Source organism: Cupressus sempervirens, chromosome 5, assembly GCF_028749045.1.
Source record: "Cupressus sempervirens isolate cs-2001-9-10 chromosome 5, ASM2874904v1, whole genome shotgun sequence".
Classification (NCBI taxonomy): domain Eukaryota; kingdom Viridiplantae; phylum Streptophyta; class Pinopsida; order Cupressales; family Cupressaceae; genus Cupressus; species Cupressus sempervirens.
Window position 1 is genome coordinate 782162878 of NC_143122.1, and position 21806 is coordinate 782184683.

Genomic DNA, 21806 nt, shown 5'->3' on the forward strand with positions numbered 1-21806 from the left:
TCTACTAGGTCTTGAAGATTTCTTTATAGGATACTCCATTGATCTATGGATGAGATGACCATAAGAAAAATATGCTACTCCTAAATTGGAACTAGATCTATGCCCACCCTAGGGAGCTCTAGAATATGGTGCATTCCCTCTACTAGAGTTTGGCTGATCACCTTGACATGGATGGCTTTTCTAGGATTGTTGACCTTGACTCTAGTCACACCCCTTTCCTACTATGGTACCTAAACTCTATCCACCTTTCTGCGAGTAATGTTGGTGTCATTGATCCTAACAACTGCAACCACCTTATGAGGGTGCTGACTAGGATTGACCCTACCCTATGACCTATGTCTAAGGGGGTGGTACACTTTGTCCTATGGATCATGTAATATGGCTTTTAGAGGCTAATCTAACATTGAGCTCCCTAGCCACATTGCTCTCGACAATCATTTCCTTCTTAGTGGAAAGTGCAAGTGTCCTAAGCTAATGAAGGTAGACATCCACAATGGTATAGTCTTTAAGGCCCCTGAAAAAATGCTATGTGAGGAGTACTATGTCATAATGGTAATTGCAGCACTATCTCAGCCCAAAGAACTGCCTCTCATATCGATCCACTATCATATTCCCTTGTTTGAGCTCATGGAGCTCATCAACATGAGCCTCTCAATACTATGGAGATAGGAATTTCTCCTTGAACCTCTCCTCAAAGATCTCCTAGGTGAGATCCATTATACTAACTTGGAACTTCTCACTCTCCATAACCCCCACACAGATACATGTTCTCTTAGCTATGTAACAACACATTAGGCCTTGATGTTGCTTTCATAAGGACACAACGAGAAGCAATGCCTTATATCTAGTAACCATGTCTCAATCCTAAGACCTCCTCATAGGCCATCAAATATTGGTGGTTTAGACCTTTGAAGGTCTCTCATCATATCCATATAGATGGAATCTCCATCATCCAAACCATGGACTCTCCACCACTAGGTGGTGTGTGAGAATGCTCACATTCCTAGATCCTTCTCCCTAGCTATGGTCCTATCAATTTTCTTTTACTCAAGGTCCCAAGCATGCTATAATCTCTTGTAAAAAGGGCAACAATGCCCTTGCATCACCCTAATTGTTATCACCTTGTCCTCCCCAACCTCCTGATGTTCTTCTTCATGGTGTTCTTCTTCTTCATTATTCTATCAATTGTTACCCCAATCACCAGGTCTACATGTAGGCATCACTAAAGGAGCAACAGGATAAGGGTCAGAGTCATATGTAATAATCATAAGTTTTACGAGCACAAGCTAAAATAAGATGCCATAATACATAATCAAAACAATATCATAGTGGGAGCATAATATAGAGATCCCAATGTTGCAACATGGGCTTTGATACTAGATGCAATGCCTCACCTGAAGATCTTTGGAACAAGGATAGATAAAAGACAATACAATTTTTTTAAAAAAGAACACACATGGAATCAACACATCAACATGCAATCAATCAAAAGATTGCACCAGAAGACTTAACTAAATCATCCAAAAATCCAATGATCTCCAAGTGTCACTACTTAACAATGCATTCAATTGACTATGAAAGTTAACCATTAACAAAAAATAGACTCTCTAGTTTGATGAACCCTAGAAAAGTGTGCAACTTTAAAGGGTACTCAAAAAACCAAATCATGTTTCAAGAAAGTAGGCATAAATACCTTCTATTTTTTGAATGAGGAAACTAATGTAAGAGCATACATGATGTTAAGAGTCATTAGATCAGATGTGAAAATATATTTGATTCATTTGTGAGATATTTTAGTTGATATGTAAGGCTATGTGAAGCCATTTGTATGACATTGTAATATTGTCGTGTTAAGGTCCTAGTTTTGTCAAGAAGATCAAACTATGAAAGAATATCTAATAAAGGCTAAAATTGATGTAAAATATCTAGTAAGTCCATTTTTGGGTGATTCAAGTGTCCATTCAAATAATTTTTAATTTTGGAGTTAAAATTGTGAAGTTGTCACAATGACATAAAAAGTTGTAATGCAAAAATGCATAAAGTGCATAATGTTGTCAAAAAAAGTGCATAATGTTGTAAGTGGAAGGATTATTGGTTTGAAAGGTGGTTGGGAAGTTGTAAACCACACAAACACTATAAAAGAATTTCATTTTTCATTCCAAATCAGATTTGAATGAATGAGAAGAGGAAGATCATTTTGAAACAATTGGTATCTTCATAACTTGCAACTTTAATTGGTGTTAACTATTTTTATGTGGTTTACAAGTCTTGTACAGACCTATGAAGCTTGAAATTTTTGTAAAAAGTGTAATTTATTTAAATTAGGATGAATAAGCTTTTGTTTGGTTTTGGTTTGGACTGATTATGTTCAGAAATGAATAAGTTATGGCAGATTTGTCAAAAGTTGTTATTTGCAGATTTGAGATTGCTTGACCACAGTCTAAATGAAATGTTTGGTATAGACACATGTTGGAGAATGAGGACCTCTAATAATATTAATTTTAAATATATGTGAACTAACTTTCATTCCCTTTTTGTTTGAGTCATTTTGTGCATATTTGTGAAAGTTATTTACATTTGAGTGGAAATTGGTTTTTAAAGATCTCCATTGGAGTTGTAGGCAGTGATTTGTGCTTATAAAATTATTCATGAATGGAAAAGATAAATGGCTTACAAATAATAAAACTAGAATCAGAAAGGATGAATTATAAAATTGATTTAATTTAATTTGGATTTTTTTTTGAGAAAGATATCAAATGTCCTAGGCAGGGTTTTGGGTTTTACTTCTTATTTTTGATAGAAAAATTGGGTCTCAATAAAGAGATCATAACTTGTAACTGGGTCGTTGGATTGGGCTTAAATTTGGAAATATTTTAGAAGGAATAATTTTAAATAATTTCTCCAAAGTATTGGGCAAGAATGTATCAGAAAAGAAAGTTATGAATGATATTTTGTGGAATAGAAATCAAACTATGCAAATGGTGAAGTATTGGTAGACTTGGGGTTGGAAAGTGTTTTGTTTTGCCTCTTGAGATGTATAATAATGGAATTATTAAATTAATTTTGAAGATATCAGCATGGATCCTATTGATTTTTTTGTTTTGTATGGTGTTGTACATCTGAAATGTAAACCTCCAGGCTCGTGTAAGAGAATACCTTCTCACACAAGAAAGTACCCCATTGCACATGAGAGAATGCCCTCTCATGTGAAGTAACACAATAAGAGCCCCAATGCCCTCTCATGTGAAGTAACACAATAAGAGTCCCACAAGAACTCTACCAGTAAGGTAGAAGCTCATGCAAACATTTTCCTAGCCTCACACAAGGAAACACCATCTTGCATGAGCATTTACCACACTCCACATGAGAGAAGGTTTACTCACATGAGAGAATGCATTCCTTGCCTAAGGAATCTCCTTTTCTATGTGAGTTTCAACATCAACACATGGAAAAAAAAATAAGAAATGTAAAGTAAAATAATTCTTCCACACCGAGGAGTACCAGATCCACAAATATTGAGGCTTAGACACTCAAATAAATGTAAGACAACTAAACATGCTAGAAAGGATGAATCAACCATCTAAACACCTAATCCATTGCATCTAGTAATCATGTAAAAAAGTAACATCATAGTAACATACATGAGCATAAATCAACTATCTCTATAAACTAAAATAACATAAATCACATGGTACATACTTTGGAAGAAACATAGAACCATGTGAGCATTCAGCTCCAAAACTAAACATGAAAAAAGGTCAACTTTGTACAATAGTCCCCAGCAATGGTAAAGGTAGATACACCTTCCAACCATGTGTAACCCATAGGCCCACTCCCACCATACTAATGGAGATAGTGATCATACCTCAAACACACTCAAAAAAATCATCCATGGCTAACACTCAAGCCAAATAATACAAAGGATTGAAACCAAGATCATGATACAATGCAATACAATAGGTCCTGATCAAACACTCTATGGGTCTACTATGTAGGGACTCTAGTGGAGAGTATATTTCTAGGTACTCCCAAGCTCAGCATTGTATAGATCTTTCCCCTTGGGACTTCCTTAGGAGGCCAATGTTTTGTGTCCGTGGATGAGCCATGCAGACAATTTGGCTCTTGGATAAATTGACGAGCACATACCTTTAGAGGAGCCATAGAAGTATGTAGTATTTTCTTATCTTAGTTAATTACCCATAAATTTATTTAGTTATCATGTATTAGAAACTTCTTTACATATACCTCAATGGGAACATGACCTAGGGTTATGAGAGAAGCCCCTCCACTGACCTACCCTACATACCCATGCCCATCACATGATGAATGCCCATAGGAAATGCATTTTCTTAGCATGAGATCAAAAAGCTATCCCAAAAAATGGACAATATCAGGGGTCTTTTTTCTTCCTTCCAGATTTCTTAATACAAGCTTCTATTATAGCTTTATTATAAATTGGGACTTCTTTAAGGGCATCCAACAAGGGAATTCACACTCTCATTTTCTTGAGTTGATCTATTAGATCTATTGCTATAGGATTTTCTTTGAGTGGAATTGATTGAGCCAATATTTGATGATAAGGAGGATTTGTAAATACTAGTGCAGATTGAGGAACAGGCGAAACAGTAGTAGGTTGGTTTACAAGTATGTCTTCAATACAACAACTTCATTTATTATAGGCTCTTTGTGTGCAAACAAAATAGTTCCTCATCTTAGATGGATATCATTTACTTGCAGGGAATAAGCTTATTGCTTATTGTTAAGATTTGGAGTTCATTGTGTAGGCAATTCTGTTGGCTTTTGAGGGTTATTATTGGCTACAATAGGTGGAGGCATAAGAGCTTTTTGCTGAGGTGGAGGCATAAGAGCTTGTTGTTGACTAGGCTGGTTAGGCCCCCACTAAGGTTGTTTTTGTCAGTTACCTTGTAGTTTCCATTGGTTATTCTACTATGGCTACTAATAGGAGTTAAATTGTTGTTGGTATAGGTTAAATGATAACTATTGCTAGTAGGCTTGGTTATAGTGTGGCTGTTGATTAGGCTAGTTATAATTCCTATTTACTCCTTGAGGGGTAGAATTTTGAGGGTTATGGTTTGGCTATTGACTACTATTATTATCATAATGAAAAGTATTCAAAGGATCTAGAGGCATACCTTGTCTTTGAGCTCATGGATGGCTTTGTGCAACATAGAAAAATTCTCCATTCTCCTCATCTATAGCTTTAAACTCAGTAGGCATTGGATGAGTGTCCATAGATGGAACTATCTTGCACCTACAATTTTTCTTCTTTTCTCTTTAATGAGAGCATAATTTAGCCAGCATAGCATCTGCCTCCTCCTTCTTTCTTCTAGCTTGCATACTATCCAACTGAGTGGCAACATCATTGATGATGCCTTGCTTGAAGTCAGATAGAAGATTGGATAGTTCCATCTTGGATACTCCTAAACCACCATTAGAATTATGTGGTAGGTTTCTGAGTCCCCTACCTTTCTTCATAGTAGCCCTTGAGTAATTCAAACATATATTCTTTATGTCAGCCTAGTTTTTTTGAGTAATGTCTCTTCCTGCCATGAAGTTTAGGGCCTCAATACTTCCATCAGTCACACCTTTCAGAAAAATATGTTTTTGTGATTCCTCATTTAGCTGGTGCTATATATTACACTGCAAGTTGAACATGAACCTTGAGACATAATCCTTCAAGGTTTCATCTTCCTTTTGTAACATTTTGAAAACATCATCTCCTTTCAAATCTCTTCCCTGATAGTGCTCTTTATATTTACAAAGGAGCATATTGCTCATTGTAGGCCAATCTGCTACAACATTGGCACCCAATGCATGAACCATCACCCAGCCCTATGAACCATCTTAAAGTAACTTCTTTTAGAGTAGATGGGAATAAATTCAGCTTGTGAGTGGTAGTTGCATAGTCATAACTCTTGCAAAGGATGTCAAAATCAAAGAAGAATGTCTTAGGGTCTTCTATGATGAGGCCATAGAATCTAGGTAATGTAGAAGTATGTATGTTCTTCAAATTTTGGTCACCTTGCTAAGTGGGAATAAGGAAAGGAAATGTAGGTTGAGGGTGAGCCATTCTTGGAGGAGGGCTTGATGGTGGTGTTTGATAGATAATAAGGGCAAGTGGGCTATCTTGGTATTCAAGTTCACCAAAAAGTTCATTCAAATGCAATGATTCTTTAGAGGATGAGGGTATTTGTTCTTAAGCATCAAAAAATAAATTTTCCAAGGGTTCTTCTTCTTCAATCTCATTGTGAGGTTCTTCAAGCTTAGGATTGAAAATATCTAATGGTTCCAATTGATCATTATGAGGAAGAAATCTTCCAAAGATGTCTCTCCTTCTAAGCATAAATTTTTTTCTTAAGACTAAGCTCTAGATTATGATAATTGGAAATGAAACTACTAAGATAAGTTTACATTAACACCATCCTTGACAATGATGCCAAAAATTCTTGGCCAAATAATGGTATGGAAAACCTAGAACAATGAATTGCCTATTTAGGATTGGATACCCTAATTGGTTTCTAAATGAATCATCCAGTCTCATTGAATTATCAACGAGGGATGCAAACTTGGATTGGCATTCACAAAGTATATTCTTTAAAATTTCTCAATCTTAAGAATAACCTACAAAATTCAAATGCTTGAGCTTTAGGAAAACTATGCTAAAACCAATAAATGTGTTTACTCTAACAAAGCATGCAATTATAGGTAGAAGTTACTATATCCACCTATGCTGCAAGAATAGTCCATCAATTTTGTTATTAGTGGTTGGAGGAGCAGAAAAGTTCTACCTTACTTAGAAATGAATAGGAAAATGAATTCTACTATAACAAAATAATTCACTCACCAAGTGGGCCCCCTTGGATGACTGGATAGAAAATACAATCAAGATAAAAAATATAAACTTGAACTATGCATTCTATTCATTCATGGAGAAAGATTACACTTAATTGAAAAACAATATCACAATAGTTTTGTTATGAAAATCAACTCATTTGAATCCTTCAATGTCACTTCTAAAAAGTTACATTAGTTGTTTATTTGAAGGAAAACTTACCACTACCTCCTAAATCTAAGATCATTCCATAAATAAGGATCAATTCCATACTCAAAGTTTTAGAATAGAAACACCATTAAACATGAATAAATCCTCTAGGAATATTGCATGTTGAGGGATCTACATCCATGCATTGTATGCAACAAAAAGTAATAATTGATTTTCTCTTCTTGCAAAGTTCTTGCAATCTATGGTTGCCTTTGACTATTTCAGCACCACACTGTTAAACCATGAATGCCCACAATAAACACCTACAAAATAATCAATGTGCACACAACTTTCCATACACATACATATTCTTATCACAAATATTAAGAAAAAGGTGTAAAGCTCTAATTAACACTCTTGCAAGTCCTATGGCTACAAAAGGAAGACTACCCAAAACATAGCATAAGCAGGGAAACATTTATTAAAATGTATAGCTACTCCATTATACCATTCTTGAGAAAATATCATGTCTTTAACTATCCATATCTCTATTTCATTTCTTCACACACACACACACACACACACACACACACACACACACACACACACACACACACACACACACACACACACACACACACACACACACACACACACACACACACACACACACACACACACACACCATTAGTTCATATGCTTGAAAATCATAAATTCATGTCTGTTTGCAAAATAATGGTTTGAAAAGAGGATAAAAAGAACTAAGGAAGATGACCTTTTGGAGGCCCATGACTCGCTATGTTAGCTGAGCATACTGGAAATTCTATGTTAGCCGAGTGAGTTGAGAATCCTATATTGGCCGAGATTACAACTGTACATGCATAGAGAAATTAATGCTAAATATATAATCAATTTTTGACTCATTTTCATTCACCAGAGTTTGAAGAGAACGAAGAGCACAAAGACAATTGGTGAAAAGAATTTTTGAGTGTTTGTGAACTAGATTCAACTATTATTCAACATCATCCTATGGATTAAAGAGGTATTTAACTAGTGCTGAGTTACATTGTTTAGTTTTTGCAAACCCTAGGAAGTTAAAATGGTAGTTAGTTCTTTGTCTACTATAAGCAAAGAGAATATAATTTTCAACATTTAGTTGATAAGTAATGATGTTAGAGAACCCCCATTTTGAACCATCCTTGAGATTGCATACAAGGGAGATCTGTCTAGTGTGCTATCGATGATACCACCAAAGGTTCTCATGATTTAGGATGTGCATTGCTATTATACATACAAAGCAGGTGAAGTTGGAGACATGGAAATAAGGTGTTGGTCTGATTTTTCACAATGTAGAAATTTTGAAAATTTTTAGTGAAAAATCATTTGAGTCTTTGTGCCTTGCAAATTAGGGTTTTGTTCATTGTAATTTTCAAACCCTTAGATTACCCTAGTTCATAGCCTAGTCTCTATGTCTTTGAGATTCTATCAAATTCTCAAGGTTTGTCTTTAGAGAAATCTTTAGAAAACCCTAGTGCCCTATTTTATTTTACCCCAGTTTGAAAATCTTTGAAATTAATTTTTCAGAAAAAAGATTTTTAAGGGGTATCATTTTAACCTAAGGTTGGGCTTGTGCAAGCATAATTTCATTGAAATATTGTTTAAACTTTTATTAGCCGTGTTTTATTTGCATCGGGCTCGATTATTTTATTGAGAAAAGGTCTTATGTAACACAGATTTTGTGTGACCATTGATCTTGATTAGATCAACGGGCATCACATTCCCACAATAAGAAGATGCAGGGCTTTTAAACAATGTGGGCATGCATTATGATGACATGTAGCCCTTCTTGATGTTCCAGCCTCAATGAACCGCAAAAGGTTCATGGCTATCAGAGCTAGTTAGATCCTTTTGCTGAGTTGTTAGTGCTCTAATACACATTTTGAAATTCTTGCAATATCATTGGCTCGTTCTTTAATGAAGGTATTATTTTATAGTTTAGAATTTTTGATTGTCAATCTTGCAAGAATCAAGGGCTAGCACATGCATACAATAACAAAGTGCATGAATGTTAGACATTGCAGGGAAGTGCTAATGCGACACGTGGCATAGTGTGACATCATGGGCATGCCTTTCTTAGAAGGTAATAACAACTTGTCTTATGTGGTACTTGTTAGATGAGCTGGAGTATAGAGAAAGTGTCTTATTGGTCCAACTAGCTTACTAGATATTATAGTCATGCAATACTTTTAATCACCATAGATCTAAACAAGATTGACAGAATGTGCTTGCCCGCAATATGTAACTACTCAAATTTTAAATAATGCGAGAAAGTTCCTTTGTGGCATGTAGCAAAGTGGGATTGAACTTTGAAAGGAATGCTGAGTCATGCCATGCTGGAAAGGTCAGATGAAGTAAAGTGCACTCATTGTTGGAATATGATAGGTATGCCGAGTTGGAAATGATGATGTCATAGGTGCAAAAACTCTAAATGTCATAGTCAAATCTGTCAGAGCACATTGGTAAAAGAATGATATTTTATTGGTTAAGCTAGCCAAGTGGGCCATCAAAGAAAAGAACTTTGGCCACCGTCAATCTGGGAAAGATTGACGGACAATGCATGTCTGCATTTCCAAACAGCTCACCAGTTAAATATTGCTGGTAAGTGGGATGCTGACACATGTCAGTGGGCCCACTTAGATGATGATGTGGCACTATGTTTAAAATGATGATGTGGTAGTTCAATGGTAGGTGTGCAAAAATGAATGCAAAGTGCCATGTGGCAAAAGGGTGGTCAAACCTATTTGACCTGAAATGCAAGGATAAAGGGAAAAATGAAAATGTTTAAAATATCAAATTGTTATCAGCTTTCCAAATATGCCATATGCACATTACGAATTAAATGAGTTTTTTCTAAAGTTTTAACTTTAGAACTTTTAAATTTTTCAAAATTCAAAATCAGAGTTGTAGAGTTAGTTGAATTTTCTTCTAAAGGGGCAATTTTCAAATGGAGATTTAAGGGGTTTCTGGTAGGCTAAATATGCGATGTTATATATTGCCAAAATTCGAAGAATCTCATTTTTTGATTATGTAGTTAGTTTTTGCACAGGAAGCAGTCTGTTCAAGCTACAAGAGGTTTTCTTCTAGATTCCTATTTTGCAATTGTATTCAGGTGAGGAAGTTCAGAACTGATTTTTGACATGATAATGACCTGAATGTGGGTAAAAGATAGTGAAAATATAGTTTGGGTTGATTTTAATCAGATATTCAGTAAAAATTGAGATTTCACTAGCATTTTCACGAAGTTATTAGATATTTTGATAACTCAAGATTTTTCATCATTTTCATCAAAGATATTTGCAAATCAAGTACAATTTAATGATGAAAATAAATCAGATTAAAATGGGAGAAGGAAGAGAGAGGTTGTTTAGTTGTAGAAGATTGAATTCTAAGTGGACACATGTCAAGCATAGATTAGATCCAGGAATTCACTTCCTCCTATATCTTTCTTTCTTTCATCTATTGTAGGGGTTGGAAAATTTTGGAAAGTTTCTCTAGAATGAAGGCATTTAGTAGAACTAGCCCTAGAATTGATGAACTCTGAATGGAAGATCTGGGATGTGCTAGTTCCTGACCATGAAGCTCTGCTTTGGCTGTGATACCCCCTTCCCATCCCATTAGTTTCTCATTCCTGCCATTTTTCTCTCTTGTATGACAAAATTTGTTATTGTACAGTCTAGTTTATTAGGTTGTTTATGAGTAAATTTCATGCATTTTCATGTATTATTTTAAGGAAATCAATACAAAGAACAACAAGTGTGAGTTTCATGTTAAATCTTGTCTCCATTCTTAGTGAGTTGTAATGTTTTATGATCTTTGAACAAAGAGCCTAGGTCATAGTTGAAGTCCTTTAAGGCTGTATGTTGCTTCATTGTTGCTTGTAATTCAAGGAATTATGTAAATGCTTTAGAGATTCAACAAGGTTGCAGGTTTATTGAGGAGGATATCAGGTAAGAATGAGATTTAAGTTAAAAATTGATGTCTATTTCCAAGGTGAATGGATAGATCATATATCTAAATATATGAATAAGTATTAGATATCCAAAATGCATGAGGGAGATTCATGAATTGACCAATGGATCAGGCACTAATAAGCTACAAGATCATTAGTTTGTTGTCTATACTTGGTTTTCATTTGCTTTCCCCACCCACATAAAATCAAATCAAAATTCAAATCATCTTTACATTTTATGTTGAAGAGCTAGAACATTTTAACCCTCACTCAGCTTGTGAATATCATAGAGTTGTAATTTGCTACTGCACTTCTTTGTTATTGCATAAGTCATTAAGAGATTTAGGGGTTTTCATCTACTTTGAATAGATTCAAGGATATGTTTTTGCACTGGTACGATATCGATTGAATCTATAGGTCCACCCATCTAGGTTTTGCAGAGCCTGAAGAAGAAGAAGGGTCTAGCCTTATAGTTGGCCCAAGACTACAGTCAAGTGTATCCATCATAATAATTTTCTAGCCTTAGATGCATCTGTCTGGTTTCTTGGTTATTTTCAAAACTGTTAAATTAGGAGCCAACAAAATGGTGACTCCACTGGGGAGATAAGATGGAGAATAAACCTAGTTAAAAGGACAAGAATCTCTATTGTTAAGTGAATATTTTATTCCTATGAATTTGCTACAGCAATGAGGAATTATGGTGTTCTTTTCATAACCTTGCTAAAGTTGTGTGTCCTCTAGTTAAGCTTTATTCATGGAAAATAGTATGTTGTAAAACTGGGTGAAAATTGTGTTCTATGACTGTTATAGGTCTATCTTCAATCAATTCAGTTTGCAAGTGTTGTTGAGAAAAGTTAAGAGTCAAGAATTGATTTATAAAGAGTAAATTCTTTTCAAGATGATAATGATCTGCAAGTTTCTCCTACATTGAAGGTCTAGTTCAGATTTGTCAAGTGATAAATTATGTTTTATTTCTCACATAAGTGAGTGGTGACTCTGAAATCTCTATACTAGTTTGTTCCTAGTTGATTTTATTGCAAAATTTTGAAGGATTTTTAGTTGTATGGGTAGATCTAAAACTGTTGATAGTTTCTTGGAAACAAAGTTTTAAATTCTTGATAAGTTGTAAAGTGTTGTTTGTGATCTGCTGTTATAAGAAATTGAAGTGTAAAAAGTGAATCACAACAGTGATCTCTTTATCCTCTTGCAAATAGGTGGTGGCTCTACAAAGTTTGATCAGTGGTGTAAATAATTTCAGTCTTACACTTGTGCCAAGTTAGCAGATCAAAGTTTAGCATCAACACTTGAGGTATTTTGATTTTCATGTGTCTTTTCACGGAAGTCAAATGTTATAATCAGTGCCTCTATTTAGTGATTTTAAGCATTAGAAGGAAGAGGTAGAAATTTTGTTTTATAATGGAGTCAGATCTTAGATCTGAGATTAGTTTGCTAAATTTTGAGAGTTTAGAAAATGTGTATAATAACATTGCTATGTTGAATACAATGGTCTACAAAAGGATTGTCAATCTTATAAGAATTGAAGTAGGAAGTACTCAAGGTTTAAGTGCCGAACAATGTTATTTAAGGCTTAAATCAATAATCAGTAATGCCTTTTCATTGTAGACCTGAGGAATCTTCTTTGCCTAGTGTTTTCCTTGATGTTCTAGTGCTCGATTCAGTCAATTGGCTAGCACCTATAAGGTTACAAAGAATTGTGCAAATTGAAAGATTCATTGAAGAGATGGAAAATGATGATTATAGATTTCATGTTGTGTCTTTTAATGATAATGAGTGTGCTGAAAGCTAGGGTAGTAATGAATATAGTGGATCTGTAGAGACAGATAATCTGTCTTTCGAATGTGAAGAGAAAGATTTAAATGCAAGTGAATCAGGTAATTGCAATCAGCATAATGAAGATGGATATCAAAGTGAAAATAAATTTTGTTACAATGAATATGAAGTTGAAGAAATTTGTAACAACAATAAGGGTAGCGATTTCCATGATAAGAATGAATGTTGTAACAATTCTGATTTGCTAGATTGTTATACTAATGATCTTGCTGTTGTAAATTCTTCATGCCATCTAGATGATAATCATAGTAGGGAGAAGATTTGTGAGGCAGTCTTCTTGAGCCTTGATGAAATCTCTATTTTGTTGGCTCATGATTTTGAAAAGAATGTAAGTGCTTCTAAGGATCTTCATATTTTCCCTCATAATGTTTCTTCATTCAGTCAAGTTACTTCCACAAAGTTTGATGTAGAAAGAGATGTAGAATTTGAACAATCCTTATCAAATTTTGGAGGTGTAGATGATAGTACCTCAAATGTCTTTGCACATGATGATTTTTTGGATGTGGGGAATGCTAGTGAAAGGAAGTTTGATACTATTTCAAATTATTTTCATGCTAATCTCACTGAAATTTGTTTTGATGTTTCATATGATGAAGAGGAAAACAATGAATATTGTCAATCCGAATATGGATTTTCTTTATCTGCTGATAATTCTTGCACACATAAGTTCAAGGTTTATTCTGACATTTAGTTAGATGAAGAAATTGATTGTAATTAGCATATTTTAGATCAGCACTTTCAGAATGAGTTTTCATGCTTGGTAACTAATCAGTTGTTTGATGAATGTGAAGAGGTTTCAGTGAAAGATAAATCTAATTTAGTGAATGAAATGACTGCAAGTAGGCAACAATCAGATTTCACGTATTCTTCATAGTCGAAGACACAAGGTGAGTTGCAAGTTTTTGGTACATGCAACCTGGTGAATGGTGTAGAACATGAAGTCTTCGTGTTTCCAATCAGCATGCATGAATCATTGTTGGATTTTGATTCTTAGTTTAGTTTGTGTAAATATGAGCATGCTAATTTTTTTTCTCATAGTGAGCATGAGGTAGAAGTTAATGCTAATTTGTATATGCACTATGAGAATGAAGAAAGATATTTCATTTTGCCAAGTGATGTGATTCAAGATGCTAATCTGATTGGTAAAATTGAAAAAGATAATTTCAGCTTACCTCAAGAAGATGTCAATGAGAATCAGGTATTTGATAGAGGTAAGAAGTTTTGAAAAACTTTCTGGTGGCCCGGGGCCATCATTTGTACATAGTAGGAGTAGTTTCCCTATTTTCAATAAGCTGTTCAAGAGAAGTTTTTTGCTGTCATGTGTGTGGTCTTTTTTTTCCAGAGATCTGAAATCTTGCCATGCCCGCAAGGGACATGCATCCCTAGATAGAGCCATTGTTGGTTTGATTCTTCACAATGCACAAATTTTGAAAATTTTTAGTGAAAAATCATTTAAGTCTTTGTGTCTTGCATATTAGGGTTTTGTTCCTTGTATTTTTCAAACCCTTAGATTGCCCTAGTTCATAGCCTGGTCTTTGTGTCTTTGAAATTATATCAAATTCTCAAGGTTTGTCTTCAAAGAAATCTTTAGAAAACCCTAGTGCCCTATTTTATTTTACCCTATTTTGAAAATCTTCGAAATTAATTTTTCAAAAAAATGATTTTTAAGGGATATCATTTTAACCTAAGGTTGGGCTTGTGCAAGCATAATTTCATTAAAATATTATTTAAACCTTTATTAGCTGTGTTTTCTTTGCATCGAGCTTGATTATTTTATTGAAAAAAGGTCCTATGTAACATAGATTTTGTGTGACCGTTGATCCTGATCAGATGAATGGGCATCACATTCCCACAATAAGAAGATGTAGGGCTTTTAAACAATGCGGGCATGCATTATGATGACATGTAGCCCTTGCTAACATTCCAGCCTCAGTGCGCCACAAAAGGTTTGTGGATGTTAGAGCTAGTTAGATCTTTTTGCAGAGTTGTCAGTGCTCTTGTACACATTTTGAAATTCTTGCAATATCATTGGCTCGTTCTTTAATGAAGGTATTATTTTATAGTTTATAATTTTTGATCGTCGATCTTGCAAGAATTAAGGGCTAGCGCATGCTCACATTAACAAAGTGCATGAATGTTATACATTGTGGGGAAGTGCTAATGCAACACATGGCATAGTGTGACATCATGAGCCCACCTTTCTCAGAAATTAATAACAACTTGTCTTATGTGGTACTTGTCAGATAAGCTGGAGTATAGAGAAAGTGTCTCATTGGTCCGACTAGTTGACTAGATATTACAGTCATACAAGATTTTTAATCACCATAGATCTAAACAAGATCGATGGAATGCACTTGCCTACAATATGGAATTGCTCCAATTTTAAATAATGCAGGCAAGTGCCTTTGTGACGCGTGACAAAGTGAGATCAAGATTTGAAAGGAATGTTGAGTCATGCCATGTTAGAAAGGTCAGATAAAGTAAAGTGCGCTCATTGGTGGAATATAATAGGTACGCCGAGTTGGAAATGATGATGTCATAGGTGCAGAAACTCTAAATGCCGCAGTCAAATCTGTCAGAGAACATTGGTAAAAGAATGATATTTTATTGGTTAAGCCAGTAGAGTGGGCTATCAAAGAAAAGAACTTTGGCCCACTATCAATCTGGGAAAGATCGACGGACAATGCATGCCCGCATTTCCAAAGTGCTCACCAGTTAAATATTGCGGGTAAGTAGGATGTTAATACATGTCAACGGGCCCACTTAGATGATGATGTGGCAATTCAGTGGTAGGTGTGCAAAAATGAATGAATCACAGAGGGTCAGGTGGAAAAAGGGTGGTCAAACCTATTTGACCCAAAATGAAAGGATAAAGGGAAAAATGAAAATGTTTAAAATATCAAATTTTTATCAGTTTTCCAAATATGCCATATGCACATTGTGAATTAAATGGGTTTTTTCTAAAGTTTTAACTTTAAAACTTTTAAATTTTTCAAAATTAAAAATTAGAGTTGCAGACTCAGCTGAGTGTTCTACCAGAGGGGAAACTTTCAAATGGAGATTTAAGGGGTTTTTGATAGGCTAAATATGCAATGTTATTTATCACTAGAATAAGGAGAATCTAATTTTTTTGATTATGTGGTTAGTTTTTGCACAGGAAGCAATCTATTCGAGCTACAAGAGGTTTTCTTCGAGATTCCTATTTTGCAACTGTATTCAGGTGAGGAAGTTTAGAGCTGATTTTTGACATGATAATGACCTAAATATGGGTAAAAGATAGTGAAAATATAGTTTGGGTCAATTTTAATCACATATTCAGTAAAAAATGAGATTTCACTAGCATTTTCATGAAGTTATCAGATATTCTGATAACTCAAGAGTTTTCATTATTTCATTAAATATATTTGCAAATCAGTTATAATGTAATGATGAAAACAAATCAGATCAAAATGGGAGAAGGAAGAGAGAGGTTGTTCAGTTGTAGAAGATTGAATTCCAAGTGGACACATGTCAAGCATAGATCAGATTCAAGAATTCACTTCCTCCTATATCTTTCTTTCTTTCATCTATTGTAGGGGTTGGAAAATTTTGAAAAGTTTCTCTGGAATGAAGGCATTTAGTAGAACTGGCCCTAGAATTGATGAACTCTAAATGGAAGATCTGGGATGTGCTAGTTCTAGACCATGAAGCTTTGCTTTGGCTATGATACCCCCTTCCCATCCCATTAGTTTCTCATTCCCACCATTTTTCTCTCTTGTATGACAACATTTTTTATTGTATAGGTTGGTTTATTAGGTTGTTTATGAGTTAATTTCATGCATTTTCATGTATTATTTCAAGGAAATCAATAGAAAGAACAACATGTGTGAGTTTCATATTAAATCTCTTCTCCATTCTTAGTAAGTTGTAATTTTTTATGATCTTTGAACAAAGAGCCTAGGTCATAGTTGCAGTCCTTTAAGGCTGTATGTTGCTTTTAATTCAAGGAATTATGTAAATGCTTCAAAGATTCAACAGGTTTGTAGGTTTATTGAGGAAGATATTAGGTAAGAATGAGATTTAAGTTGAACATTGATGCCTATTTACAAGGTGAATGGATAGATCATATATCTAAATATATGAATAAGTATCAGATATCCAAAATGCATGAGGGATATTCATGAATTGCCCAATGGATTAGGCACTGATAAGCTATAGGATCATTAGTTTGTTATCTATACTTGGTTTTCATCTGCTTTCCCCACCCACATAAAATCAAATCAAAATTCAATTCATCTTTACATTTTATGTTGAAGAGCTAGAACATTTTAACCCTCACTCATCTTGTGAGTATCATAGAGTTGCAATTTGCTACTATAGATCTATGTTATTACATGAGTTAATAAGAGAAATAAGGGTTTTATCCACTTTATATTGGATTTAGTGTATTCTTTGATAATTGGTACCATATAAATAATCTATAGGTCAACCCACCTAGGTTTTGTAGAGTTTGAAGAAGAAGAAGGGTCTAGCCTTATAGTTGGCCCAAGACTGTAGTCAAGTGTATCTGTCATAGGAATTTGCTAGCCTTCGATGCATCTGTCTAGTTTCTTGGTTATTTTCAAAACTGTTAAATCTGGAGCCAACATAAGGGACATTTACAAAACCTATGTGATGATGGGGTTTTTAAGGAGGAGAACAAATTTTGGAAAGAAATGGGTTAACACATGTTCTAGACTTTCATTAAGTCTTCACAACTGAATGGATCAAGATAGTATTGAGTAGGATTCATGATAATAAAATTTGGTTGGAAGGTGGACCTATCAAAATATCCAAAAGGATAATATATTGGGTTACATGGTATCCTACCCTTGAGTGACCTAAAAGCATGTGAAGTGATGCAAAGGAAGTGATTGAGAAAAACATAAGTGTCATGTGGAAAAAAAGAGGGATATCAATAGACACTATAAAAAACCCCCTTGTTACCTTTGTAGTTAGAGTGATAGCTCACAATGTTTCATGCATGTCACTTGATTTTGGTTACAAGATAGTGAAATGAGACCATTCGTATGACCTTGTTGAGTTACAACTACAATAGTTATCATAAAACTTGGAGGTGATAAGGAAAGTCAAAAGTATATCATGTAAATTTGGTTCTTTAATTGTTTTCATATTCTTTGATGTGCAAAACACATTTCCCACCTTTGGAAAGATCATTTGGAAGAATAATAGATTAGTTAATCAATAGATTATAGGCCTGATAGAGAAACTAGGTGATAAGTTTAAGTAAGTAATGACAAGTTATTTTGAAGATTTTAAGAAATATATGAAACAAAGGATGATAATACCTATATCATTAGTGAAACAAATTTACAATGATGTGTGTTTCCTAGAGGATGGAAACTACACATATGTACAAGCCACAGTGCCCAGGGTTAGATGGTTGAAACCCTTTCCTTATGAGATTACTGTTGATGAGGCCTTTGCAACAATTAGAACTCTATTTGTTGAAGAGATTGAAAAGGATGCAACATCCTTTGGTAATTACAAGGAAACAAAGTCAAGGATCACAATCAATTTGAAGACTACCTTAGTAATTAGAAAGAAGAGCAAGCTTGGGAAGAAACTTAAGTAGAGATTTGGTGAAGCCAATTAAGATGAAGAAGAAGAAGAAGAAGAAGCAAAACAAGGCCAAGCACCATTAAAACTGACATAGGGCCTAGGTGAAGATTAACACGGTGAAGAAACTAAAGGTGTTGAGGAAGAAGAAGCCAAGGAAGCACCTAAAGAAGCTAAACCGAAGAGAAAGGTAAAGACTCAAGCAATGGATAAACCTAAGAAGACTGCAAAGGAGTCACAATAGAAGCCAATTGTACCTCTAACCAAGTCAAGCACAAGGGTAGCCATTACATAGGCTAAGCAAGTGCAAAAGCCCAAAGGAAAGAGAGATAGAACCACAATAGAGCCAAGTGTTCCTACTAAGAAGATGAGGAGGAAGTTTCAACAATAGGAAGATTCATATGAGGAGAAGACTAAGTCTGATGAATTAAGTCAATTCAAGGTGGTAAGCCACAATCCCTCTTCTAATATTGATAACTTGTGTGATAACATTAAAACTAATGCAAATTTATCTACTTTTGTACACATGTTGATTTTGATAAGATAGGGAGTATAGATAAGAAAAAAATTGAAGAGTCTATTTATGATATAATGACTACTTTCAGGACTACTCTATAGATTGCCAACTCCTTACCCAAAAGTCTATATGATAGAGTTGAGAAAAAAGTGGCAATATAATTTGACCACCGAGAGACAAATAAGAGAGGCTACATTAGCCCAAGTGATGCCTACTTTGAACAAGCAGATGATGGCTAAAGCCATGAATAAATACAAGGGGAGATTTTCCCCCAAGTACCTAGCTTTTAGAATTTTGAAGAATTAGGTAGAAGAGGTGGTGATACAAAGTACATTGCTTTGGAAAGACATTTATGGTCTATCCACCAAGGCCACATAAAAGAAAAGAGGTGAAGAGGAAAATTAGCTTAAGAAAGATGTGTTGGAATTAACAATGGGAAACTAAATACTGAGAGGGGAGGGGGGAGGGGTGAATTAGTGCTTCAAACTTTTAACCATAAATACATTCACCACACATCCATCTCATGATTTTCATTTAAATTGAAATAACTAACTACATCACAACATCAAAACATAATGTAAATGTAACACACGAGAGAAGATATTTGGTTACCTAGAAGCCCTCAAATGAGAAGGTAAAACTCGTGTGGGGATGACATCCACAATTATTTACTACTATAGCTATAATGTGTACTCAATTAAGGTTACAATAAGTTTCATCATAAACTATGATCTACCCTATGAAAGGTCTACCTTGTTAAAGGCTTTCAAAGACTATTAGGCTGCACCCTGTTAAAGGATTTTAACACCCTACTAAAAGTGTGCCTTGTTAGAGGACTTTAACTTATAATGAAATAAGAAGCTTGTTAAAGGATTTACAAAAGCTTTTTAAGACTACTCTATTAGGAGATTTATACTGATTCACCTATCAAAATGTCTCAGAAATGATCATTTGATCAACACTTCTGTACTTGATATCAAATCCTCTCTATCTTGATGTGTACTTGATCCTTTTGATTGGATGTATCTCTATTGTCCTTTAACTACTTTGTTCTATTCTCCTCTAACTGATTCTTCAATTCATAACATGATCAAAACTTCTTAATTACCACGAATCTTCTCTCTTTGTGCATGCAAACCTTCTTACTACACATACACATACCTAAACTCTTCAGGGTTTTCTGTCCTTAAGTAGATATTGGTGATCAAGGATTAGATAGGAATCAACGATTTTGATTCACCCATTTTTTTGTTTAATTCATCCCTTTATCTAATTAGTTGAATGTATTGCATAGTGACTCACAATATACACTTGTATAAATCTTCTAGAATTGTAAAAAAATCTTGAAGTTGGCCCAAAAATTGTTTACATAGGAGTTTGTACAATTATAAATAAATATGTCCAAAACTTTTCACTTGACACTTGAATCCTCTAATGCTCGACCTCTATTGCATCTTCAATGTTGTAACTCATCTTATGAATTAATCAACATCATCTCTTTACTTGCCACTTGAATCACTCGACATTCATTTGACTTGCTCATCACTGTAGTGACTCAACACCAACTATCTGCTTGACACATACTAGTGCTCGATAGTGTCTATGCATATCACTTGACATGGTCTATTTTTGCAACTTATGCTCATTGTGCACTAATTTATTGGCATGCACTTAGTTTTTTTAAGTAATGAATTAAGTTTGTTGTCACTCATTTGTACAAACCAAAATGAGATCAACAATCTCCCCCATGTGACATAGAGTGGAAAAAACACTTTGTCATGCATATGTAAGCTTAACTTTGAGCATAACTCAAAACAATATATACATTTCTCATCTATCATACAAAATTTTAAAATTTCAAAAATTTGTACAAATGATGACTTAACATTCATACCTCTCCAATATTTGATAAATCCCCCTGAGTTGAGTGTTCCTTGCTATATCTAAATATGGTAGTCTTGTTGAGTTAATTTTACTGAACTGCTGCTGTTCCCTGTTTTGTTTTTTGTAACTCCCCCTTTCATCATCATTAACTCTATTTCCCCCTTATATCCCCCTACTAGTTAATATCCCCCTTTTTTGACACTAATGTCATGGATGGTGCACTTATAGTGTGCTTGTCCAATTTTTTTGTATGGACTTGCATTATAATCTTTAGGGCTACATCCCAATTGTTACATGCCACCACTAGAGATTGGAATTGAACATCTATCTCAAAAACAAGGTTAACTAGGCCATCAAGAGTGAAAAGATGAGAATCTTTCTTCCTCAATTATTCAACAAAGGATAGTTCCTTGTGTAACACTTCCATGTGTGGGGGTTGTAGTTTCTCTCCTATTTGACTTATGTAAGTCATCACGATGGATGCAACCTTGTTGATCTCTTCTTGAGAAGGGATCATGATTGTGACCATGAGTGGTCTACACCACTGAGGTGATTGGATTTATGTTATTGTATCAATTTCTTTGTTTGTGATTATGGCTGATTTATGAAATTATGGTGTGATTTATGGTTCACTGAGGTTTGTGCCAGTGGTTACTAGGATTTATGAGGTGTCATGATGTTGTTACATGATTACCCATAGATGTGTGCAGAGATTGCATTGTGTACTGTTACCATGCTACACTAGACTAGGTTCCTATAGTAGTGGTTAGTCATGTTTATGATTGGGTTCATTTATGTGTTTTAAGTGCCTTTTCATGTTTTGGAAACTACCATTATTAAATGCTTAAATAATTAGAAATGGATTGCCCATGTTGGATTCATTGGTATGTGCTCTGAATATTTACCTTGTTATGTTTTGATCTAAGAGACATTTGTTACTTATG